Consider the following 27,602-nt stretch of genomic DNA (forward strand, 5'->3'; position numbering starts at 1 on the left):
CATTTTGATGGGCCGGTCATCGACGCATGGGTGACAGGGAGTGACGATTGGGTGAAGGTGAGTGACGAGACGAAGTTGCCGGATAGTCACGTGAAGAAGTGCTTGACTGAGGATCCGAACTTTCGTAACAAGAAGAGGTTCTGTTCGTGTATATAGTTGCTCTGTGATCGGGCGTCTATGTAGCCGCGGGCAAGCGATGACGGCAGTATCGAGCGATATGGCCAGAGCTACCACATGCAAAGCAGATCGGCCGGTTATCGCGCGTTCGCCAGATATTTGCAGCGAGGGGCGCCGGCCACGCAGCGTATGGTTGAGTCGAGGCTGTGGTAGCAAGGGGAGGAGCCCATGCGACGGAGGACTGAGTAGGAGCGGAGACATGCCGCAGTCCACTGAACGGCGAGGGCAGGTGTAGCTGCTGCCTCTTTACTGCGTCAGCGTTTATAAGAGGCGTGGCGACAACTTGCTCCTGAAAGGGCGCCGGCATATAGCCTCGGTAATCTGGTCTTGAAGCGTATGTCGAAGCATGGTAGCCAACGGGGTCGGTGGTCGCACTTTCTGCTGCTGCGGGAGCTCTTGGGGCTGAGAAAACGGCAGGAAGGAAAGCTAATGTGCGACCTCCTCACGCGCGAAGTATTTCATTCGTGATATAGAAGGCGGGAGTGGTCGAGCACGACGTCCAGGGCTGCGAGTGGTTGTTTAGGCTGCGATGGACGACGGGTAGGAGCTCGTTGCCGTCGCAATTCATCGTAGTTCTGGCACAGATGTACCACTTCTGACACCGTTCCAGGAGACTTCACGAGGAGCATCTGAAAGATGTCGTCATCGACACCCTTCATAATGTGCTGTATCTTGGCACTTTCACTCATTGCGGCATCGACGCGCCTGCAGAAATCGAGTATGTCCTCGATATAGGCGGTGAACGTTTCGCCTGGTTCTTCTGCCCGTGTACGCAGGCGTTGTTCGGCGGGCAATTGCCGCATGGCAGGGTGACCGAAAACCGAGGATATTGCCTGCTTGAAAGCAGTTCAGTTTTCGAACTCGGATTCGTGCATACCATAGCTTCGCCACACCAGCAAAGCAAAAGTTTACAGTGCCTAACTTAGCAGCGTCATCCCACCTGTTTGGTCCACTGACTTTTTCGTAGGATGACAGCCAGTCCTCGACGTCCTGGTCTTCGGTGCCCGAAAATATCGGCGGGTCTCGCTGGTGAACCGGGCATGGTGCAAGTAGTGGCCGTGAGACAGTAGTGTCTGTTGGGCAGCTAGCGTCAACTTGCATGGTCGACAGGAGGGCGCGGGATTGGAGTTACAGGGCGTAGACGGTGTGGTTACTCAGCAAGATCAACCAAATGTAAAGGGGATTTATTGACCCAAAGGGACATGGCCAGTGGCCGACGGTCGGTTAGTGGTCGGCAACCAGTCGGTGGCCAATTTAGTCGGCGAGACAACCAAAAAAGTGGTGTGGCCGGTAAGAGGCCATTGACATGGCCAGTGGCCGACAGTCGATTATTGATCGGCAACCAGTCGGTGGCCAATTTAGTCGGCGAGACAACCAAAAAAAGTGGTATGGCCGGTAAGAGGCCATTGACCAGACCGGCAGTAGGTCGGTCAATGTGCTTGGCCTGACGTCGCAAATTTACGTTGGGCCGACCTCTTTTTTAGATCGGTGACAAATGCAAGTGCGGGCGATCACGCTTGTCAATTTGCCCGTCGAGTAAGCAGAAACACACGCCTATTGTGCGTTTTCTTTTTTTTTAAATATGCGCAGTGACGTTACTCCTACTTTAATTTCAGCGTAATTGCAGTATACGTGACACATTAAGGCTGTGTACGGTGCAATATTCTAGCAAAAATTCATCCTTAAACAAAAAATTTGAAGAAGTGTACCAAGGAAAGGTAACAATTGTTCCACAACTATAAATTTAATTTTATCGCATTTTTAAAATACGCTACTACGGCCTAGATAAATATGCGCATCTATGAAATATTAATGACGGCTGCAACCACTTGGACGGCTCATTTGACAGGAAACAACCGTCAACATGCGAACTGCGTGGTTCCAAGTTCGGTGAGTATATGTGCCCCGATTCTTCATGGAATGAACATTAGGATGACAGAGGAAGCGCAATGTCGTGTCCTTTGTACGGTGCTATACATCCGTGACCTCCTGAGAAACTCTCCCGCCTCCCGGGCAGCAATCATGCTTAAAGAACAGAATGTAGCAAAATCTTTGTTAACAAGAAAGGGTACAATATTCCGGCCATGTTTTCGTTCTTTTTGCTGTTAATGAAATGTGCAAGTTTGGTACTATAACGCTCCGACTGAATATAGAACCGCGCATTTGATTGAACCACAGTTTGATGATCGACACCCTGACATCAACCTCGTGGGGTGCTCTAAAGAGAAGCACAGTACTTGTGCCGCAGTATCTGAGTACATTATACACTATTCGAGCTATAGCAATGGCATGCCATGACTTGCGAAACTTGTACAACTGCACGCAACGCTAAATTTGGACACTACATTTGAATGAGTGATCCCTTTGCCTTTTTTCATGCTATAAAGCTGCTTCCAATACTTTAGGTTGAAAATATTGATGTGCTGTGTCGCTGAAATGAGAGTTTTGTCGCTAATAGCTTGTAGAGCATATACTGACAGAAAACGCTCATTTTTCAACCAATTCAGCTACTTTCAGCGTAGGATATGGTGTACACTGTTTTTAAAAAAAGTAGGTAGTTTCGTCTATATGCTTTGCTTGGTTGGATTGTCTATTGGTTTAATTGGTTTCAGGAAAGAAACGAGCCTCTCAAAACAATAGTCACCTTCTGTCGTACTTATGCTTGGAAGCATGTCAACTTCTTTTCTAAGAATGCTTGGAGTGGTGCTTCAAAGCCTTATTGACCGATCTCATCTGGACTTTTCTTGTATATTTGTTTTCTTGTATTTTCAGGCTCTCTCATGACAAATCATGTCGGTGCATCAATACACGACGTCTGCAATGCCGTCAAAAATGGTTGGTCGAAATCCAGGACGGGAAGGCGGCCGATCGCGCAGTCGTCACGAATCCACGATTGGCCATAAGTGTTCGCGCGAACAATTTGTGTACATAAAAAAAGTTTTAGGTCTGTGTACCTGTGACGTGAGCTTCATTGATGCTCATATAGTTCATAGTATCTACGAACTACAGTGGCTGCTACGGGAAATTTTATTTGGGGTGTGGGAGGGGGGGGGGGGTTGCAATCATACTTTATGTCTGTTCGTGCGTGGGTTTGTAGGCTTGCATGCATACAATACAGTACACGAGCAAATAAAAAAAAATCAAGAGCTGACGCCCTAGTGGCCGTCAGCTAGCCACGCGCTAATTTTCACCGGTCCGAACGTGGCCCTACGTGGGCTGGCACTCGGCCAGGTCGGCCCTACGTCGGCGACCATAACATCGGCCAACGTGAGGTCAGTGCCGATCTCCATACGTGGGCAAACCTGGGCAACCGACCTATACGCAGCGTATGCCAGGTTGGCCAACGACCTTGGACCAGCGTTGCGCTGAGCACTTTTATACCATTGGGGAAAGAGCCGAGCAAGCGTGTGGTAGCTCGAAAAAGAACGCAAGCAGACCATGATGAAGGTGCTCGATCGCCGATCTCGTGTCTTCTTCTCGTGGTGATGACCGTTTAGCCCATGGTATCGATTTCTCGAACCAGGGTCCGCTGGGTGCCAGCCCAGTATCCTACCACTGAGCCACGCCGGGGCTTTTGACTTGTTGGCAAACTTGCCTTGGGCAGGCTTGATGTCGAGAAAGCAATCGCTTTATTATGGCTTCTAAAGCATTTTAAAACAGCGAAAGAACAAGCAGTCATCGAACAATGTGAATAGCGTGACGAGTGGGCCGTTTAATGCTCCAACCCCATACAAAAGCCTGTTCTTGTTTCCCCATTAACTGTGGCGCATACCCACATCAGCCATGATTCGTCATCGTAGTCAGGCATTGCATGAACAATTGGCACAAAATTCCTTGCAAGTGTTAAGCGGATATACCACGCTTGTCAGAAGAATGACAAAAAATAGCATAGCGAATGCCGGCCTACTACCCCAAAAATTATTATTATTGCCCTATAATTGGTATAAAGCAAGTGTGCTTCCAGTAGTTACCCACTGAGTATTTCGAAAATGTTCTTAAAGGCACCTCTTCTATCTTTCTCTGTGACTGTGCTGCGCCTTCCGCGCAGTCAAGGCGTTTTTTTTTCAATGAATGATCAATGTTATACCTTTTCCAAAGAAGTATTCTTTCTTGACTATATTAAGGCTTGCGTGCATTAAATTTGTCTTGTTTGCTAATAGTCCAGTGTTTCGATGCGTGCAGTCTTCATTATTACTAGTATTATGTTGCCTTATCAATTTCTCTACCATTTTCTTTAAATACTGTAAAAGTTGTGGTGTTAGGGTGTTTTTTTTTTCAAGGAATGTTCGATATTATACTTTTTCAAAATAAGTATTTTTTCTTGCATATATTAAGGCTTGCATGCATTATAATTTGTCTTGTTTGGTAATAGTCCAGGGTTTCGGTGCGCTTGATTATTAACATTACTACTGGTATTAAGTTGTCTTTATTATCAACTTGTGAACTATTTTCTTTTTAAAAAAATGTATAATTTGTGGTGTTTTGAATTTCTTGAAGGGCACCCAAGCACCTGTATAACTACGCCAATACAAATGGTGTAAACAAACTTTTTCTTTGAAAGAAAAAAAATGTAAGCGATTATAAATTTAAAACTAAACTATCCCTCATTGCTTCCTTTCGAAATGGTTGTTAGCTGTATATGATTTGTCTAAACACTTTGGGTGATTCACACAGCACTGGGTCGTTACGCGAGGCAACAGATTACGCGAAAATGATTCATCGCATATTGACCGCTTACGCACGACCACGTAAGAAATAAGAAAATGTATAAGGAAGAGCTTTATTCGAGGCGACCTTGAGCTGGCACACACTGATGATGATATCTACAGACGAGGAAATTATACAAATGATGATGACACATCCAATTGATAAAGAAGAGTCGGTGACTACGCTTACACTGATTCCCCGTCACACTGCAAGCGGCCTCCTGGCCGCGCGAGAGACAATATTAGGAATTGCGTCGGGTGTACAGTTTCAGCCGAGAAACGTGCACAATTTCTGTCCCATGGCAACGGTGGTCGGAGGGAGCGTTATGTGGTGAGATACGATAATTAACGGGGGACGTTTGTTCAATCACCGTATAAGGCCCAATAAAACGACTGAGGAATTTTTCACATAAGCCGGGCACACGCACGGGAGTCCCCAGAAGAACTTCGTCTCCCGGGGAAAAGGTGACAGCACGGTATGTTGAGTCGTAGCGAGATTTGCGAGCTCCCTGAGAGATGCCGGTGTTGATTCGGGCCAAATGACGGCAGTGGTCGAGGCGAGACAAAAATTGTGTGGATAAAGGGCTTGCTGAGGTAGCAGGAGCCGAAAGGAAGGAGACGTCCAGAGTTACACTTGGAGAGTGGCCATGGACCAGAAAATAGGGAGAAAAGCCGGTGGTGCGTTGCGTAGCTGTATTGTATAGGCGAACGTTACGAATGGCAAAATGGCGTCCCAGTTCGTGTGGTCAGGGTTAACGTACATGGCAATCATGTCCGAGAGGGTACGATGAAAGCGTTCCGTCAAGCCATTTGTTTGAGGATGATAAGTAGAAGTTGTTTTGTGGATGGTGTCGGCGGCGCGTAGAACCTCAGCAACAATAGAGGAAAGAAAGACCTTGCCGCTGTCACTGAGCAGAACACGTGGCATAAAATATGTTACGCAGAAAAAAATCAGCTACTTCAGTGTCTGTACCAGCGTGCAGTGAGGCGGTTTCCGCATAACAAGTGAGGTGGTCAACAGCCGTTACAATTCAACGATTTCCATTGGAGGTCACGGGATGGGGGCCGTACAAGTCTATCCCGACGACTTCGAATGGCAAAGCGGGACAAGGAAGAAATTGGAAAAAGCCAGGAGGAGCAGTAGTGGGTCGTTTCCGCCGTTGACATAAGGCACACGAAGAAAAATGGCAGCATATCCACGGAGTGAATGATGGAGAGTGGGGCGAAGCATTCGTCCGTCCATGCGTCCGTCTGTGTGACCGTCCATGCGTCTGTTCGTGCGCCCGTCCCTGCGTTCGTTCATGCATCCGCCCCTTCGTGCGTTCATGCGTCCATCCAAGCATCTGTCTTTGTGTCCGTTCGTCCATCTATTCAACACTCCAAGTCCCACCATCTCGCATCTTTTTATCAAGTATTCCCCATATAGAAGCACCGCCATTCAGTGGACATTCCAAGGACTAAATGCGAGGTGGCACACGTACACTTTCTTACGGCTTGCGCTTTTTGTCTACTTCCCAGCTTTAACCACCTCGAGTTCATGGTATATACTAGTTCACTGTATTCATGGCACTGCGGCCCAATGCTCGCTAAACCTTTCTAAAACCAAGGAGGTTACGCCCAGCGAGTATAACGTAGCAACCTTTTCCTGTCAGATAGTGCTCAATGTACATGCCAGTGGCTGCTAATGTGAAATGAGAGACAGGAGGATTCAGCTTTTAATTTCTTACGGCTTGCGCTTCGTATCTGCTTTCCCCCTTTAACCACCTCGAATTCGTTCATGGTATATACTAGTTCATTGTATTCATGGCCCTGCGGCTCAACGCTCGCTAAACCTATCTAAAACTAAGGAGGTTACACCCAGCGAGTATAATGTAGCCACGCTTTCTTGTCCGGTAGTGCTCAATGTACATGCCAATGGCTGCTAATGGGGATCGCAGCGTGCGCGTTGACTAAAAGCCAAATGCTCCTGTCTCTCATTCCCCATTAGCAGCCATTGGCATGTACATTGAGCACTATTTTTTATTGTTAAACAACGCACAGAAGAAATCTCTCACCGGCACCACCTTGGAGGTCAAATGTTATACCTATTTCGGGTATGTGCCACTGGTGGTTACGTACTACGAGGGACGCACAAGCCATGCCATAAGGAGCTTCGCTCCTAACATATTTGGCATATTTGGCAATCGCGGATGAGAGGCCAGGCCAGGTGAACCGACTGCGTATTTTGTCGTACGTTTAGTGATAGCCGAGATGCCCAGCAGCAGGATCATCGTGGAATGTCTCAAGAACCTGACGTTGTAGGCAACGTGGTACAACGGGGACCCATTTGTTTCCTTCAACGAGGTAAATATAGCGATGTAAAACACCATCGTGAAGCTTGAATTGTTTCAGTTGTCGGTGAAGTCGGGCGTTCGGAGGAGTGGATGTACCTTCTAAGCGTGCTATTATGGAGCGGCAGTAAAGGTCAACGCGTAGATGCGGCACAATGGTAGAAGGGCGGCCGGATCTTAGCCAACTGAGACCTGCGATGGGTAATGCTGCGGTGGAAATTGGTGACGGTGGGCTATTACGGTTGGGTAGAGGGCTGGGAGAGAGAGCATCAGCATCTTGGTGCTTCTTACCAGACCTGTAGACGACATCAAAGTTGTGCTCTTGCAAACGCAGCACCCAGCGGCCAAGACGACCCGATAAGTTTTTTAGCGACGAAAGCCAGCACAATGCGTTGTTGTCGGTGACAACTGTGAAGTGGCGGCCGTGGAGGTATGGACGAAATTTTTGTACCACCCATACAACAGCAAGGCACTCTTGTTCGGTTATTCTATCATTTTTCTCGGCAGCAGTCAAAGCGCGACTGGCGTAAGCGATGACACGTTCGCGTGCGGTGTTGTCACGCTGCAGTAGAACGGCACCGAGACCATGACCACTGGCGTCAGTGTGAAGAATGGTGGGTGCACCTGGATCGAAGTGACATAGTACCGGGTTGGATGTCAGGGCTTGCTTCAACGCCAGGAAAGCCTTTTCACAGTCTTCAGACCAGACGAATGCCGTGCTACTTGCGAGCAGTTGATGGAGCGGAGAGGCAAGCTTTGCGAAATTGCGTATGAAGCGCCGAAAGTAGGATGCCAACCCGAGAAAACTGCGCAGGTCTTTTTGACGCAACGGACGGGGAAACTAGAGGACGGCGGCAAGCTTTTCAGGATCCGGTCGAATACCGTCTTTGCTGACTAAGTGACCTAGAACCTTGATCGTCTTGCTTGCGAAGGTGCATTTTTTCGTTTTCAGCTGTAAACCAGCTTTTGCAAGGCAACCTAGGACTTCTTCGAGACGTTGTAGATGTTGCGAAAAGGTAGACAAAAACACTATGATGTCGTCTAGGTAGCATAAGCAGGTTTTCCACTTCAGGCCACGCAGTACGCTGTAGATCATACGTTCGAAGGTAGAAGGCACGTTACAAAGTCCGAAAGGCATTACGTTAAATTCATATAGCCCATCTGGGGTGGTAGAAGCCGTCTTCTCTTTGTCAGATTCGGACACTGGTATTTGCCAGTAGCTCGATCGCAGGTCAAGGCTCGAAAAGTACTCTGCGCCATACAACGAATCTAGAGCGTCATCAATTCGTGGGAGAGGGTAAACATCTTTGCGCGTTATTTTGTTCAGTGCCCGGTAATCAACGCAAAAACGTACCGTTCCGTCTTTCTTTTGCACCAACACAACTGGCGAAGACCACGGACTCGAGGAAGGACGTATGATATTTCGTCGAAGCATGTCTGATACGTTTTCCTCGATTATCTTCCTTTCTGCGAGAGACACGCGAGGCCGCTGTGGTAGCTCAGTGGTTAGAGCATCGAACGCGTTATTCGAAGACACGCGGTATGAGCGCCGGTGAATTATTCGGGAGCCGTCAGCCTGAATTCGGTGAGTCGCAGAAGTTGTCATACCAAGGACAGCGGAATGAACGTCAAACAAAGGGCGATGTCTGTTCAATAAATTCAGCAATTCTTGACTCTGGGCTGCTGTCAGATCAAGGCTTATCGTCACCGATAGAGGAGTGGGAGAGTTGAGTGGCGGCGCGCTTTGCTCTGGTAGGTCTTCTTGACTTGGAAGGACAACAATTGCAACGGGATGCGGGTCAATAGCGCATGTGACTGTTGATGCACAGGGCAACGATAAGGGTTCGGGGGTCTGATTTAACGCAGTAATAAAAGCAGACCCTTCAGAAAAACGAACAAGGCCTGGAATGATCAGAATGCCTCGATGTACCGTGTGGCCATAAGGTAGTAGAAGCACGTCGCCATCCACAATGTTGCTGCAATCAACGCTAATTATTTCTTCTCGTGATGGCCAAAGAACATAATTTGAAGTGGTGACGAGACGAATGCGCTGTTCGGGTTCCGATACAGAAGAGTCGGTGGGATTGAGGTGGATGAGGCGCTGACGACAAGATATAGAAGCGCGTGCAGACGACAGAAAATCCCACCCCAAAATGAGTTCGTGGGTGCACTCACGGAGAACTGCAACAGCAATATGATGACGAATACCGTCTATGAAAACGTGAACTGTACACTGGGCGAGTGGACGACAAATGGCGTTCGTCGCAGCATGGAGAGACGGGCCCGAGTAAGGTGTTGTTACTTTGCGGAGACGGGAGCAAAGGTCAGAGCGAATAATAGAAATAGCAGCGCCAGTATTCACTAGAGCTTCGACGCGTATACCTTCGACTAACACTGTTAACAAGTTCGATGGTCTGTCTGGAGGAATTGCTGGCTGTCCGGTGGATGCAGTTTCCCCTCCTAAAACTGCATTGGGGAGTTTTCCGAGTGGGCATTCAGAACATTGGAGGCGGGTCGCAGAGGCGACACGGAACGGCGATTGGGAGATGGTGAGCGGCGGCGAGACTCACGGGAGTTCACAGGCAGACCACTACTGTAAGGTGGAGAGGGCGAACGCTGAAAAGAAGACCGGCAAGGCGTGCGCTGGTAGTTCGTGAGTGGACTGAAGCGTCCGCGTTCCTCTGGAGCGTAGCCACGTTGCTCGTCCTGTTGACGCCTTCGGCAAAAGCGAGATATATGACCCCTATAGCCGCAATAATAACAGATTGGGCGTCGAGGACGCGGCATGGCGTAATACGGCTGTGGGCGCATCGGTGGTGACACTGACCAAATATTTTCTCTATGCCACACTGTCATTGGTCCCTTGGCATTTAACATTTTCTGTGTACCGTATATCACCTGCTTGTTACATCTGTGAAAAGTCGTAGTGTTTATCACAGCGCATACACATTAAACAGCGCGTGCCCATGCTCAACATTACTTGAATCATTTTGGAATATAGCAGGAGAGCGTCTCCTTTTCAACTTAATTCAAGTAGGCAAGCTGCCATTCACATAAGCAGCGGCTGGCGAGATGGATTATGAGCATAATAAAACATTTCCACTTGCCACGTAACGGCGTTCAGTATAGTTTCACACTTGCTGAGAGAGAAATAAGTAGCGCTGCACGTATGCGCTTCTTTGCTGTCTGAGATGTATTTGGAGCTGTAAAAGACAGTTCAAGTTGAGTGAAAATCAACTAGCTCGACTCTTATCTATCCCTACATAGTGCTAAAAACCACGGTCATTCACCTTCTCCGGTGGGTCAAGTTGTGCTTCCCACTGAGCTCGAGTCCACTGCTTTATTCGTGGGCACTTTGCAAGCTGCCGCCATGGCTACAAGTTACCATAAGAAATGCTGATCAGGTTTATGAGCGACTAAAGCGGAAACAATATTTGGCGTTTCAGTACGAAAAAAATTAAAAAAACGATTCTTCATACTGATTGGCTCACAACAGCTTCGACAGAGCAGCGGTGATGCTATATCATTTCGGAAGAAATAAAATAATTTTCCGGAAGCAGCAAATGCTTTGAGCGGTCCATAAAAAGCTTGCTCTTTCCCATTCGTAACTGCATCAACAAGTCACAGCAGAATAAAAAGCATGAACAAGTGGTGTATTGTTATAGGGCCCCTTGCCAGCTCTGTAATGCTAAAGGCACGAAAGCGTCACATAGGTGACCCGCACCGCAAAGAGCCCACAAGGAAAATCATCAATGCGGAAATGCTGGCAAAATTTCACTATGCTGTAGCATTGCCTAATAACATTTCCAATTTCCCCTAAGAACATGATTGAGTAATTACTGTTGTGACGGAAAACTTCGCCGTAGTTGCTGGTAGCGTGTAGCCAAGGAGTGACCACTGTCGAAAGTTGCCCCCCGGCTGATACGGACGGCGTCTGCATGACACCGCGTAGGTGGAGCCATGCTCGAAAGAGAGAGCGAACGCCGGCGTGCGCCTCACTCAACGCGTCTTTTCATTTGTCTGCCGGTACAAAACTGCGCATTCTCGACAAAGTGAGCCTCCGGTCAGCGATCTAATTTCTCTTTATTTTTTTAGCAAGCGTTGTAAAAAATAATCTATTATGAGGTACAGTGTGAGCCAAGATCTTCTAGGAGACAAGACAAGATCTCTTTATGCTCTCAGGCAGCGGCCAGTCTGTCCGACGTATAGAAGCGGCACATATAGGGCTCCGTTTTTTTCGGATAAATCCAGAATAATGTGATAAATGCTCTCCGGTAAAATGTTTGACAATTCGGGTTTATTTGATAAGCTCCGATTTCAGTGAAAGGCATTTCAAAGCTGAGAGTCATATCAATCGAAATGAGGGCAACTCCACCAGCGGTGGCAACCTGGTCGCAAATATGCTTGCGCATATTATTACGAACAAACCAGGCACTTTGTATTCAAGTATTTGTGCTTATATGTATATATGTTTTCACTTTCAAACCTTCCAGATGACTAATGTACTCCGTGTGTTCGTAAGTTTCAGCGTTCAGGTATCATATCATCCAAGATATGGGGTATTGGAAATAATGTTCATACCAAGGGCACAGTGGGACTCGAACCCGAGTCCACTGGGTGCTATTCCAGTATTCTGCCACTGAGCCACGCCGGTGCGTGCTTGGAATTTGTCGGCAAACTTGCCTTAGGCAGGCTTGATGTCAGGGGAAGAATCGAGTTAATATCCGTAATAAAGCTTTTAGAACAGCAAAAGAACAACGAGGCGTCACGCAATGCGAATAGCGTAACGAGTGGGTCGTCCAATGCTTCAATCCATTACAACAGCTTGTTTTTGATCACCCATTAAATGTCACGCATACCCACTTCAGGCGTAATTCCTCATTGTCATCAGCCACTGCATGAACAATTGGCACAAAATTCCTTGCGAGTGTCTAGTGGATACAACGCTACTCACAACAATGACGAAAAATAGCATAACGAATGCTGGTGTACAACCCAGAAATTATTATTATTACTATTAATGCTGTAGTGGGTACTCAGCAAGTGTGTTTGCAGCAGTTACTCAATGGGCGTTTAGTAAAGGCTCTGAAAGGCCGCTCCTCTAGCTTTCGCTGTGCAGGCCTGGCGTTTTTTTAATCAAGGAGAAAACGTCGAGAAGCAGCTTGACTCTAGTCAAAGGTACATTTCCGCGAGAACAGCCTGAATTCTTAACAAGGAATTAAATGAACAGGAACCGAGAAAAAAATGAAAGGTAGCAAAAGCAGGATTATTAGCATTCATTGGAAATAAAATTAATAAGACATAGAATTGGCCATCTCAGAGAACTCCTATAAACGCCGGACAAGCTACATCTAAAACACACGCAATCTATGGGTTAAAGCGATCACACGATTTTAGTTCCCGAGACCTTTACAAAATTCTCTGCTGCACCTCTCTGTCCCCGTGCTCGCTTCCTTACACGCACGTGTTTACTTTCGAAGCAGAACAATCATCGAAAATCATGCGTCCACAGAAAGGGCTCTCAACATCGTCAAACAGTTTGCCCGCGGCGCGGCATGAAAAAAGATAGGCGGCGAGGCTAAAGAAAGCGAGGGGAGAAAATCGTGCAAAATCCGGGCGGCAGTAGTCCACTTGGCAGCCAGTAGTCACGTGTCTGCCTCAGGAATGTGAGGCACGCGAAGGGCGGAGCGTGCGTCAATCAAGTGCGCCACGTGACCGCACTGGAATGTCAACAATGTGGAAGGTGGGAGGAGCTTGTACGCCACTCAAACTCTGTCGGCTCCCGGGCGCCCGTTTCATGGATCCCTTGGGTTTCTGAAAAGCGCCAGTCGAATGCGGTGACAACGGGACCATGTCGCCATGCGATCGGCCAACGGTGTTGTGTGCGTGACGTGCTCGCTGCGGCCATTGGGAGGATACCTTACTTTCAGCCCTGCGTGTAAATGATCTGCGCCGCGGTCCTTCGGAGACCATGTTTGGAAGTGCAGTGCTGCGCATCGTTGTGACTAGTGCGCGGTGTGGTGACGCTCGCTACTCTGGATTACGCGTGTCCCGGTAACCACGTAGGTAGGTGCTCGTGTTTTCACGCTACTGCATGTCGCCGCCACCGCTCGCAAACGCGCATTCTCGGTGCCGTCCCGAGCGGCAAGGGCTAGCCAACATGGCGACTGTCGAGGCAACAAATTGGGGTTGCTTGCCCGTATCGCGCACGACGTGCTGGCGACAGCTCGCGGAAGGCACGCCGAACGTCCGCGCGACCACGGCGCTGAGCGATGAGACCGCTGCCTGCGAGCACAGCGCCGACTTTGCTTACCGCGCTCTGCTTCCGGATATCACATTACTCCAACGTTGCAGCGCGCTTTTTCTTACCTCGATTGAAGGGCCGAACGTGTGCGCTTTGCGGCAACGTGTGATGTCGTGTTGAGTTGACGTGCACCGCTTCAGTCGTGTCGATCGGGGCCCCGAGGCGCTCACTGGTGACCGGTTGAAAGTTTATTCGTGCTAAGCCTAACGGCGACGCGGTTTCGCCAATGGTTTCGCTCGGTTTGGCTGCTTCGGGGCTCGCGGCGTAGTCGTCGCCGTGTACCGCGTGGCAGTGTACTACGCACGACGCCAGGAAAACTTGGGAACACATGAGCTTGACCGCCGCTGTGTTTTTCCGCGTTGCGTCGCCATCGCGGAAGCTATTCACGAAGCTTCGAGTGCCCGTCGATGATATCCCATGTTCATTAGTCGCGCAGGCGGCGTTTGAGGCGCCTTGTGCGCGCTTTCCGTATTTATTGTTCTAGTTGGTGTTCACTCTTCCTCCTGGATTCTTCCCGTAATGAGACGACCTTTCCGAACGCCGCCGCAGATTTGTTGGTCAGCGAAGTGCAGCAGCCGCACCATTGCCGCTGTACATGTGAACGGACGGGGCTGCATTCCGAAAGCGCACAAGAAAGTCGACCGTGCCATTCTTTCGGAGCTCCTGTATTGCGAACCACATCTTCGCTTTGCCGGCGTCTGGTTTGCTTTGTTTCCAACGGTAACAAACCGGTATCACCAGCACAGATATCTTGTTGTTTAATGACTACTCGGGGAATGCCATGAGCTGCTTTTGTGAGTAGGTTGCTTGAAAGGCAGCACTCGCACTTTACACAATCATTCTTTAACCGAGTTGTCATTTGGATGTATTGATTGGCTTATATGCCTCCGAGCTCATGGGAAGCCCTAGATTTCGCTTCGTCCACCGTTTTGCCCAGGTGCTTTGAAATCTCCGTTGGCCTCAAATCGACTGTTGATCGGCTTGATGAAACTATCGTGTTTTCTTTTCGTTTGGCAATTTCGTGCTTGGGAAGTATCCAGTGCTGAATTCGTCAGCATCCCTAATATTTTCAATTTCTTTTATATTATTTTCTCTATGCCCATTTGGGCAGAGAGTAATAGCACCACTTACAACAAGGCATGTTTTTTTTCGAAAGTGTGCAAATAGTGAATTTTAGAACAAATTGAATGCGACAATGATTGTCAAAACAGCACAAGACTTGCACGACATTTTAGTTGAAACAAATAATCGCAGGCATACCAGAAAAGCTTTACGATTACCTTTAATTGATGGAAAATGCCACCATTATGTAAACTGAGGTGACGCAGAAGCAACTACAGCCTTATACCCGTGCCACACGGGCATAGAAAATGACATTTGGTGGCGAAGGCCTTCAGATCCCGAATGACATTCGTTTCGCCGGCGCTGCTACACGTCCAAAGCGAATGACATTTGACTTTATGATGTCGATCACAGCACCTTCCAAGTGAGCATTGAGTGAATAGCAATAAAAAAAATTTAAGAAGCATTTACAAGCTTCATACACATCAGATAATCATCAAATGTAGAAATAAGCATATTACGCTGTCCTACGTTTTAGTTTCTTGCTTTGTTTTACAACGTTGCAGCCGACCGTAGCAACCTAAGCCAACACTAGTCAGATCCACAGCGTAAATAGTTAAAATAGACACTAAAATTGACAAGCGTTTCATTATCAATACTTTATTTTCTTTGTATAACGTTAAAAGCATCTTTTTAAGACTTTTGTGCAAATAAAAGACGGGAAATTTCAATTTTAGCTCAATATGATTTGTTTTATATACTTTCAGGTAAATCGCACTTCGCGAGCTGTGTCGTCGAGAGTAGGCATTTCTCAGTCAACTGAGTTCTGGCGAAGGCAGTTGGTGGCGAATGGCATTCGAATGCCATTCGGATGAATGCCATTTTGTTCGCCCGTGTGGCACCGCGCGAATGGCAATAAATCTGAAGGCATTCGGGGGTAAATGCCATTTTTTCTGCCCGTGTGGCACGGGTATTAGAAGAAATATTTCCTAATGCCAGGTTGATATACAGCGGCAACGACAGCTTTGCCAACCGTTTTGAAGTGAACTAAGGTATAAACAATATTTCATGTCATGAAGATTGTTAGCTTTGGTGACATGGGAATTGTAAAAAAAGAATGCCTTCTTCCTGCAATCGATGTAATTTTCCATGAAACCTTGGCCAGCATGCATCTGTAAAGCAAGCAATGTTAACCTGTTTTGTTCCTTTGCATTTTTTTCATGGCAAAATCTGGAAATTCAGGAACCTAGCCTTCAAAAATGCATAAGGAGAAGAAATGTATTCACGACCACACAGGCTGGGAACTAGCATCAGTTTAGTGAAAACTAAAAGGATAAGCAAGGGGCACATGCACTCTACACGATACTGTACAATAGAGAATAGAGGGAATGTGAAGAAGCACAACCGAAATGCCCATGCTTATAAAAGCTGTATATCTGAAAGAAAAAAAGGGCTGATATAAACTCAGTGCATGGTACTTTCCAAGTACATTTGTCTGAAAATGTCTCCTGTTGTTGTGGTAACGAAAAGAAATATAACTACATTTACACACCAGCCATGAACATATTTTTTTGTATTTGGTATTCCTCAATTATTTCTCTTTCGCTATTGATAGCTCCCCTAACGATAATCTTGGTGTTGCTAAAAATAGCTGATCACACTCTGTAAAGAGCAGGCACATTGGTGCCTGCCCATGAAATATTCAAGTGGGTGTTCACACCGCACCCAATCCGCCTTACTGTACCACAAGAATGCGATACTTCATGTTGGAACAAAGGCATGACAGCTTCCATGGTGCCGAGAATACAACTCGTATGCTGTGCCTTGATGCAGAATTTTTGACCCTGTGAAAGACACCTATGGTCCTCGCTTTCTCAACTTCTTCATATTGGTTTCTTTAGGAAGTGTCTGGAAAGCCTTTGAATGGTGGCAACTTCTCTTTGAGGGCACTGTTAGAGGGGAACTTCGGTGTTTTTTCGACATTCACCTATTTGAATAAAACTGAAAATGTGTTCACGTTGTTACCGTGGGGATATGTGCCAAATTATACACCCATAGGTCATTTAGTTTTTTAGAAATCAAATTTTAAACTTGGTAGCTGATTCTAGAATCACACTTGTAAATGCGGGCCACCCTGTGTAAATGACGTCAGGGTCTACTATTTTTCCAAAAACCCCGCCTATCCCAGCAGACAGATGCAGTGCACGCTTTCTTCTACGAGGTGACGACAATCAGTTCAGTTCAGAGCTGTTCAGTTTTGTCAGCTCCATAGAGTGTGTTAGTAGTCGTTGACGTCGGGTCTTACAATATTGAGCAACAAGGAAATCGATTCGGGGCATGTCAGATGCTTCAGGTGCCGGAAGATCGAAATGAAAAAGAAAAAAGAAACTATGCTTCTGCACTCAGATAGTTACTGCAATCATCCTCGAACTTGTCACTGTTAAGTTCAGACGTGTGGCACAGCTTGATTTTGCGTCGGATGACATCGCACACTTGCTTTTCGCACATCAGAAGATCGAGGTACATCAGCTATGTTTACACCCTGGCCATCCGTGGCGGGGTATAGCAGATCTCATGACGTCATCGGATACCCACAACGGGCGACAGAGCTGCTCGCTGTTTCGGTTTCTGTTTTGACTCGTCATTTTTGTTTAGTTAAAATTATTGGCGAGTGCCTGGGCAAAACGAACCACCCTAGCTTATTCAGGACTCTCTATGCTATTAGAAAACAGCATTATCTCAGTGTGAATCAGCACCAGAGTTCCCCTTTAAAGCACAGACTCACAATGCCACGCTTGACTAGCTTTGATTGTGATGAACAGCAGAAGCTGTTTGTTGGTGCGAAGATTGAAAATAGAGAATAAAAAAACTCAACTCGATGTCATGTAGGGCACATGTGCATCTTGGTCTTCCTTATCGAGCAGATATATATATATTTTTTTCAATAAACTCGGCGCAGTCAGTCAGCAATACTTTTCTTGGGTTCATCAAATGTCCAAGCTTTTGTATGAGGTTCTTGGGTTCATCAAATGTCCAAGCTTTTGTATGAGGTGTTTGTTATGCAAGCAGTATTTGTTATATGCACTGTTCGATTCAAGTACCAAATCAGATAGGGGATTGGTTTTTCGAAATTCTTGGATATTTGTACTCTTCTTGTACATTGCAGACTGGTGTGCAACTGTGCAGAGCCATAAACATGTTTATGCTGCTGAAAATCGGCACAGTGCTTTATGACCGACTCGTCTTTGCTGTGTTTTCAAGCTACACAGCTAACAAGCTAAATTGGTAAGGCAGAGGATTTGGGGAAACTGAGCAGTGCTTCCAAATATGCCGCTTAGCTGGGATTTAATGGTAGGATTTTAGTATTAAAACCCACCAACGAGTTCTTTAGGTCGGCAAGTGTTTGCTTCAAAATGTTTGCCGTTCTTTGCTTAGGCATCTTGATGTCCTTTGCTGTTAATAGATCAGTGGGTATTTCTGCAAAGCCTGCACACTCTGTCTTGTCTGTAGGTGTTAGAAGATTTCTAGTATTTCTTCACTGGCTTTGAATCCAGCAGAGTCGAATACAAGCTTGTGAGAATTGTGCCGGCATATACTTTTGTTTCTTATTATGATCCAGCATCAGGCATTGGGTTGTGCCAGTTTCATGTTTTTAGCTGCGATTGACCAGGAGTTGTCTTTGACTCTCGATGATGCACTAGTGCTGCATGTGTTTAATTAGGTATGTTGATCAGTTTCTAGTCACTTTAAAATGAACGGCCGCTAATATAGTGGATGGTCTCTTGTATAGGCAACATGGTGAAAGACACCCGGGCTGGCAGATTTCACGTTATCACATTTGCTGGGCCTACTTTGCTCCTCCTGCCAAGAGCTTGGCGCACATTGCTCAAGAGGGCTATGGTGCTCCTTGAATCTGTATTGATCCTGAAAGCCCAGAAGCTCTGTTAGCGGGAACCCAGGAATGATCTCTAGAAAGTGCTTACTGTTATTTTGCCCGGTGCATCACAGTGTCAAAGTGTATATTTGGCAAAGTGTATATCGGCTGAATCGAAGAGAGCATGGTAAAACAAATCACACTCGTGCACTGTGAATTCTGCATGTGTGGGCCGGTTGCTCCAAAGCATACCTTATATCAGTGCATATCAGTCATGCGTCTGTTACCTGTATGCAATATATGCCTCCCTTGAAGCCCCTGCCCTCGGGATTTACCCTGCATAGCCCAACATCGTGTTTTATTATGCTACCCTCCCTTTTTTTGACTGATGATAATTTCGCTCTTGGTTGCATGGCAATTTCTTGGTTCACTTCCTTCATTTTGTTTCCACTTGCCTGGCTTGTTCCTCTATCCTGCAACGTTCACTCATTTCGTGTGTCCATCTTTACTTAAAGGGACACTAAAGGCAACTAATAAGTCAACATTGATTGTTGAAGTAGTGGTCCAAAAACCTCGTTGTGCTACTTTTGTGCCAAGGAAGTGTTTATTTTGAAATAAAAACACATTTTAGTGGTCCACACCGGGTTAGCACACCCATCTCCAGTGGAGTGCCTCACAGTGCGCAAGAAGGCCCCTTCAACATGGGGTGAACCTAAATTAGTAGGGGGGTGGGGATAAGATGGTTTGACGAATATGACTCTGAGGTCGTGACATGAATAATGTCTCAATTATGTTGCGTAAGTCGTCAAACCCTTTCCGCCACAGGTGAGTATGGCGAGAACAGACATAGGTAAATTTAGCACCTGATATTGGCAGTATTCACTCTAGCTATGCAAAAAATAAATGCCAGGGTTGCAGCAGAAATCTAACCCCTGCATTATGCGTGGCAGTCAATTATTCTACCACAGAGCCATGTCAGGCCTCAGAACTATTTTTCAAGTAGAGTTCTAGACCTTAATGTTCGTGAAATGTCAATTGTGGTTCAATTTCATAAACGTTACATATGTACTCCTATGATACAGCTGTCACGTCGGGTCGACATCAATTGTAGTTAAGTGCCATCCACTGAAGTTGGTTTATGTAGCAGTGTCCAGGGCTACCAACCTCGTAAGCACCAGCGCTTCACATCGACTTATTGCTTCTGGTGTTGCTAATATCCACGTTGCTGACCCGCCACGGCGGTTTAGTGGCTAAACCACTTGGCCGCTGACCAGCAGTCAGCGGCCAAGGTTGCGGGACCGATTCCCAGCACCAGTGCCACGTTTTTTGTTTTTTTTTCGGTGGAGGTGAAAATGTCTGTAGGTCTGTGTACTTGGATTTAGGTGCATGTTAAATAACCCCAAGCTGTCGAAATTTCCGTAGTGGCACACTACGGCATTTCTCATAATCATATGTTGGTTTGGGACATTAAATCCCAACAATTCTTATTAAAGTCCATGTTGCGGTTGGTGTTATTTCACAGCTACGAATAACTGGGCGCTTAACAAATGCCTGCGCGTGCATTTGTGTATATCTTTAGCGCCACTTTATAATGTTTTGCAATATAAAAAAAACGTTACAATACAGTCGTTCTGCCATTTGCATGCTTCATACTATGTCGATTCATAAGGTACGTGTGATCTGCTGATTTTTGTTGTTTTTGTTGGGCTCAACCCAAATTTACCGCTAATGAATGCCTGTATATTTTGCTTTTTGTCAGTCCTTATTATAGCTGCTTGAGAAAAGAGACCCTCTCCCATCAGACAGTTCAGTTGTATGGGCGAGCGATCTCAGTCAATCCTGATCTGTTTATTACCTTCCTTTATAACCTTGCTTGGCCTGTCTGAGTGTGTGTGATCAATCTGTTGCTTTGCACCTGCTCTCTCTTTAAATATTGTTAGGATAGGGGTTGAGTGGCCGGTGTGAACTCATGCGAGTGTCATGCTTGGAGCTATCATGGGGACAAAATGGTAGACAGAAAATACATTATGCAGAGTATTTAAGAACAGGCACGGGGCTCTTTTGTGCATCAGTCTGAATCGGAACGAGGGGTGGGGTCTTTATGCGTTGGTCAAAAAGTCCTGCACCGTTTCCTGGTGCATAATGATGACCACGCCTAAGTCTCCAAGGGTCAATACCCGGTTATTGACATCAGTCTGAATCGGAAAGGGGGGTGGGGTCTTTATGCGTTGGTCAAAAAGTCCTGCACCGTTTCCTGGTGCATAATGATGACCACGCCTAAGTCTCCAAGGGTCAATACCCGGTTATTGACACAGGACCATGAGGTTGGACAATGGTAAATGACCGCGTTGGTGACTCTGTCGGGGAGCCGATGGCTTGCCGACAGCACCTGGACAGGGTGGCTAGGCGAGATGACGTTAGACAGGCGGCACTGCATGTGCGCTGGGCTGCATGTGCGCTGGGCTGCATGTGCACTGCATGTGCGCTGGGAACGTGTTCCTCTCGTTCATCTCGCTTGGAATGTTGCTTTGCTGTTATTGCATCCTGCTCAGCAATGTTGGCTTGTGTGGCTGGCAAGGTAGCGGCACAACATTATTTTGAAAGGAGTAATAAGAATTTCATTTCACGTGAGGTGCTATCAGGATGTGCACATTGAGCAATTCTCCTCCCTGGCCTAGACTGTGCTTATTAATTTGTTAAGGCAGATACAGTAATAGCTTGTTCTTTGTGCATCACTTCTTTTGTCTCATCCTGTTAGTCATCGCCCCGCCAAAACAGTACTGACACAAGAAATGTTACATATTGTTTTTGTTTTGCTGTGGCAGGGCTTGCCATCAGCACCTGGACATAAGCCATGACAGTCATGGACTTGTCATGGCCTGTCATGGCACTGAGAAGTTTTCATCTTAACATAGCTGAGCACACAAAACCATGTGTGCTTCAACAACGTTGGGATATGCGGGACTGTAAAGGGGAAAGCAGGGCAGCCAAAACAAACTTGCCATTAAAACTTAATTGCTGTCCACATTGGAAGGTATGGAATTTCACAAGCAGTTTTTATTTTCTTTTTTATTTTACAGATACTGCTGGCCTGTGTAGGGCTTTAGCAGGAGGGGCAAGCGTGTACTCGTAAGGGCTAGACATTTACACACAGTGCATTGAAAGGAAAAATATACAGAAGAAAGACAGTACCTAATTAGTACAGTATAGCTCAAAAGTAATAACACTTTGAGCATCTCAAAAAGGTGTGAGGAAGGAATATTCACACAACAAAGGAACATTATTAATGTTCCTTTGTTGTGTGAATATTCCTTCCTCACACCTTATATACACACTCCATACACACTCCATATACACACTCCATTAAAACAACATTCACACAACAGGCAAGTTCTGGACTCTCAGCAGTTTGCATTTCGTAGGTAATGCTTGTCTATTCACACAAATATATCCCACATGTTATCTTGCTGCCTTCGAACTCCTTTAGTAGGGCATTGTGTAATGGGTGGGTCAGCAGTATTGAACCGACACGCAATCGACTGTAGCTGCGTGCAAACTGCCTGCCTTTTTAGGCAGTGGCCTCCAGGCATAGAAATGTGCGCACTAGGTTTGTCGTTACACGAAAGTCTTTCTTCTTGCTTTCCTGGGCAGCCTTGTTTTGTACATTGTGCACTCGCGTGAATGTGGCGAGTGCACAACACAAGGACAATATTTTTCACCTAAAGCTTTTTCTTGGGGCTATAAAGGTTCTCACTGGGGTTATGGCACGATCTCTGCAACCAGGAGCAATCTCCTACGTAGAAACTTCAAAGTCATTATGGGCAGTGCCCATCAGTATCGTGCGAGTGCAGCGTGCTCATGGGAGCCTGCTTGAATATTCTAGTCAGAATAGTTTCGGGCTGTGCCCTTGTTGATGCACTAATCATTCTATCCTTGGGTATGTGCAACCTGCAAGTAGAAAGCAAAAATATGGGTGCTTGAATAGCGTTGGAGGGCCTCTGTGAAGACCCCAACAGTTGCAGTATAATTGCAGTGTGCACAGGAAACTCTCATAAACACATAGACACCTTCAGAAAGGATTTATTCAAGAACTGGGTGGGCGGTATGCAGAAACAATGACTGACACTTTTTCAACAATCGTAAACAGGATTTCATATGGTTTCCTTATTAACATAGCAACACATACCCACAGACTGTCATGGCACACAATATTCCATTGCGTCTCCTTGTACATGCAAGTTCTGTGGTTGCGATGACAGCTAAAAAAAAAAAAAATCCATGCTGATAGTTTTATCAGCCACATTTCGCACACAGAAGGAATGTCTAGCCACCCTATATGGGTTTATGTAATGTCCTGCAACACCTTGTGGCAAATTTTTGTACACAGCAAAGGAAACAAGACCAAATGGGAGTCGCCCATCTTTGGAGGAATTCCGCTGCAGTGGCTAAGGCTGCTGACCCGCGGGATTGAATCTTGGCTGCATTTTTCATGGAGGCGGAAATGCTGTAGGCCCATTTGCTCAAAACCCCACGTGGTCGAAATTTCCGGAGCTTTTTACTACGGCGGTTCTCATAATCTCGTATAGTGGTTTTGGGATGTTAAATACCACATATCAAATCTTTGGAGGTTAAGCTAATGAAGCAGTTCCACACAAACTTAGTGTAGGAAAAATAAAAATTGTTACATTTATGTTTTTTTAAGATATCGAGGGCTATATTGTAAGCGTTCTGTCACAATGGATCAAACAGAAAAATGAGGGCGCCACAAGGCATTGTTTGAGGCTAATTTGGTGACTGACAAGACATTGGAATAGCCACAGAGTGGGCCCTGTCCTGTCAGTGGAATGAATACAAAACAGCTTCCGGACAACATGTTTCGATTGCATCGAAACATAAGCGCTTGAGCCGGGAGAATCAAACTAGCCTGTGTCTGGCTTATCCAAACCCCCGCTAATAGTTTGGGAAGGTCACCACCAGGTGACTTCTTAAATCGCACACGCCCACCCATTGCGTTAACACAAATAAATTGTTTCTAGTATTATAATGGCCTTCAACACACTGCCAGGTTTAAGTGACCATCGAGTTTTCATTGCTGACGTAAACGCTCAAAATGTTTCAATGCCAAAAGGGAACCCCGAAAACTTTACATGCATCACAAGGCTGACTTTGGGACTATAATTTCAGCATTTGAGTCCTATTTTTTCACTTTCAATGCTGATGAATCCACAAGTGAACAGTTGTGGGAGCTGTTTAAACACAAGCTCTTTCAGTTGTGTTTCTACTTGTGTTATCTCATCTAGGCGATCAGAAGACAAACGTTCGTTTAATTATCAGTTGTGCACGTCAAGACAAACCTTCGTTTAATTATCAGCTGCACACATTACTGCGAAAAATGAGAAGAGTTTACTTGAGCTGTAAGGAAAGGCAATCTCGGGCTGCATGGTTGGAGCTGAGATGTTTACAGGACAGCTTTCAAGGTTCAGCTGAAAAGGCTAAGCTTACTTACTTTGTAAATCTTGGCAAAAAGCTTGTCGGGGACCCCGAATAATTCTGGAAATTCGTTAAGTCTAACGGTAAAGATAATAATTCGATTTCACCCTTAAAGAATTCTGAAATGATAGTTGATGATGATAAAGATAAATTGAAACTACTTAATAATTTTTTCTCATTAGTGTTCTCTTCGAAACTCTCTCGAATCGTTAATGTGACCTGTCAGACTGACATTAATCTAATGCCTAGGGTTCTATTTGGTGTAGATGGTTTGCGTAAGTTATTGCAGAAAATGAAGCTGTCAACTGTGTCTAGTCCGGAGGTTGTTCCGGCAGCTATTCTTAAAAGTTGTTCTGGGATATTGTGTTCTTACTTTTCTCGTTCATTTCAAGAATGTGTATCGGTCAGCGGGGTTTTCGACAAGGTCTTTCATGCTCTACCCAACTAGTTGAAATTTTTCACGATCTGGTTTCAGCGATAGGCAAGACACAAATAATAGACTGCATATTCCTCAATTTTCAGAGAAGTATTCGATGTAGTCGCATGCAATCTTCTAATTTCAAAACTACAATCCTACAAGTTAAATGATAGTGTTGTCGCATAGGTTGCTGAATATGGTTTTTTGTCTGCATGTTCTCTAGTAATTTCAGCTGCTCCGCAGGGATAAGTTCTAGGTCCCCTTTTGTGTTTGCTTTTTACTTTTTGTTAATTATATTGTAAATGACATCAAATATTTTTATAGAATGTTTGCAGATGACTGACTGTGTCAATTATAGAGTTATATCACTTTACTGCAGGCTGGTTTAGACACTATAGAATCATGGTGGGATAAATGGGAAATGTTCTTAAATGTTAAAGATGTGTTCACGTCTAATTATGAAGGAAACGCATGTTTCAGTCCTGCACATATACGCTGAATAATATAACCTTAAAGAAAGCAGAATATAACTAGGTAGTTTTATAATGTCTGAATTAAGGTGGAATAAACATATTCGGCACATTAAAAATAAAGCAATAAGTTCACTGGTTTTTTTGCCATAATTTCAGGAAGTTAGCACAAAAATTCGAAGAGCAGCTGTATTTTACGTACGTTTGCAGCATACTTGATTACAATTGTGTTTGTTGGGATTCGCATACAGCTGATCTCACAGAGCAGCTTGAAAGGGTGAGGGAATTCGGTTTTTGCCTAACAGTTATAGAACATTAGGCGTGACTGAAAGCAAACGTAAATCATCACGGCAGGCTTCGCAAGATCAGTGGAAAAACCTTAGACTGGAATTTTTTCATGCCAAATACCGTTCTAAAACTGGCATTGACCAAGAAAGGTATATGAAGTTGCCCACTTATGTGTCGTCGAGGAGCAACTATGCACTGAAAGCCCGCAATTTGCTTTTTATGGGTGGTGTATTCAGGAGTTTTTTTCCACATGCATAAGAGAATGGAATGCTCTATGCCTAAGATTGTGAATATTTTGGACAACGGTGTATTTTACCGCACTTTGTGAGGGTGCTTACTTTGTATATTTTTTTATGCAACCCCCCCTGCTGTAATGCCCAATGGGGTGATGCAGGTGTGCAATAGACAAAATAAATAAAAAATAAATTGTTACAGTTGTCCCAATCCAGCTTTTAAAAATAATGCCTGCCAACATTGATGTTGAGGTATAATAATAATAATTCTGTGTAGAAATCACCTACGAATTCTCTCAGCTCGGCTTTCTCTAGTTCTTCTTATGTCTGTTCTGTGACTTACAAAATAGCCACTTGAATAATTTAAGTACAGTGTGCAACAAGCACCTACACAATTTTGACCTGGTCGCCGTCATGCGTAGAACCTCCGAGTTTTTCCGCATTGGAATCCGGCCTGGAGATAATCATGTGTTGAATGTTTTTGGCTCACTGGTTTTTCTGAACAGGACAGAGATGTTCATTTTTGTAGATTGGATCATTATTCTTCAAAGAGGGGTGACCTGTGTTTAGTCTTGTTTGAACAGCATAGTAGTTTAAGCTGGCCATAATAACTTGGATGTATGGAAATGTGCACGAAAACCTATTGCTATCTTTAACAGGTATGTGCCACAGAAAGTGAGGAAATCTTATCTCTTGCCACTGGTTCACAAAAAATAAGGCAATAGGTGGCAGCAAGTGCCAATCGAGATCTACAGACCGACTTAGTCAGTAATTGAGAAAATCACTGACATTAACCCTGTGACAAACATCATGGCCGCACGTTTCAGCATGGCTGAAGCATCTCTGCAGACTTCTTCAGTGGTACCTCCAGTGAGAGAATGCTAGAGAATTGGAAAGGAAGGTCCCGAAGCAATGGAAGCCTGTTCACCCGTGGACCTGTGGGAGATATGAACGCTTGGTTTCAGTGCGAGTTTCTGGACATCTGCGTCATGTCTGTGATGACTGTCAGGGGTTTGACTCAAACACCTGAGGAGCCACAATCTAGAAGCAACCAGGGTAGACTTCGTCTAGCCACGCCGCGGTGGTCTAGTGGCTAAGGTACTCGGCTGCTGACCCGCAGGTCGCGGGATCAAATCCCGGCTGCGGCGGCTGCGTTTCCGATGGAGGCGGAAACGTTGTAGGCCCGTGTGCTCAGATTTGGGCGCACGTTAAAGAACCCCAGGTGGTCAAAATTTCCGGAGCCTTCCGTTACGGCGTCTCTCATAATCATATGGTGGTTTTGGGACGTTAAACCCCACATATCAATCAATCATAGACTTCGTCTAGTGCCACTTAGTGCAAGCTTGCCCCCCCCGCCCCCCCCCCCCCCCCCCGCCCCCCTTTTTTTCTCAGATGCAGACAAAACTTTGTTTGCAGGGTGACCTAGTTTTCAACGTTTGTCATTATCTGTATATGGGACGTGATGGGTCACATCAGTAGGACAGCTAATTTCTGGGCAAATGGCCATTGCACTGATTATTATTTTTATATTCCCATCTGATGTATGTGGAAGCCCTTGTGCTCTTGTCCTTCTTTATGGTTATATGTCGCTGATTTCACTACAAGTAAAAATATTTTAGCGCAGAGATGTCGTGCACACAGCTGTATTGCCCAGTGAAGAAGTGTCACCATGAACTTCTTGTGTAGTTATCTGTGTTTTAGTTTACTGTATGGTATTATAGCAGGTGTAGCCCAATACTGCATCTTGTGTGCCAGGCCTTTTATTTGTCTGTTACCCTTGGGATTGCATGGCAGAGCATTTACTCATATGAGGGCACTCCTGTTTTCCACCTAGGGGAAGCAGATGTTTTTGTAATAGGTGGATAGCAAAATTATGGCTCATGCAATGTATTGTGGGCTATGGCGGCCGTCTGCACCGATTTCGGGTTCGAGGCGCCGTGATGCTGTGTGGGCGTTCTTGCCAGTGCTGGCGTTTTTTGCGTGTTTTGACCTTGCACTCGTGGTGTCATTTTCTTATAAATAGCTGCGTAATACTTTGGAGTGCTTTGCAGCATGATTGAATAATAAATGAAATCATTACGAGATAGTTATAATCGTGCGAGCGGTCATTTTTTCATTGACGTGGCTTGCACCTCCGGACACAAGCTTGTTGTTTTGCAACGAATGTTATATTGCGCATGATTTGTCACACAAAGATTTCCTGCACATCATGGGATCAGGAAATATCTGTTCACTCGTTTTCATGTTGCT

General features: G+C 45.7%; 2 protein-coding genes across 3 annotated transcripts in view; one reads left to right on the forward strand and one right to left on the reverse strand.

Annotated features, from left to right (window-relative positions):
• Window positions 1-13,914, reverse strand: part of LOC142818089 (uncharacterized) — a 28,650-nt gene extending 14,736 nt beyond the window's left edge. Inside the window, exon 1 of the mRNA XM_075896369.1 lies at window positions 13,583-13,914. The gene's annotated coding sequence lies outside the window, so the exon portion shown is untranslated. The remainder of the gene's footprint in view (window positions 1-13,582) is intronic.
• Window positions 12,941-27,602, forward strand: part of wts (serine/threonine-protein kinase warts) — a 264,916-nt gene continuing 250,254 nt past the window's right edge. For both annotated transcript variants that reach the window (XM_075896365.1, XM_037424377.2), the window contains exon 1: window positions 12,941-13,279. The gene's annotated coding sequence lies outside the window, so the exon portion shown is untranslated. The remainder of the gene's footprint in view (window positions 13,280-27,602) is intronic.

This window comes from Rhipicephalus microplus, chromosome 5 (assembly GCF_043290135.1).
Source record: "Rhipicephalus microplus isolate Deutch F79 chromosome 5, USDA_Rmic, whole genome shotgun sequence".
NCBI lineage: Eukaryota > Metazoa > Arthropoda > Arachnida > Ixodida > Ixodidae > Rhipicephalus > Rhipicephalus microplus.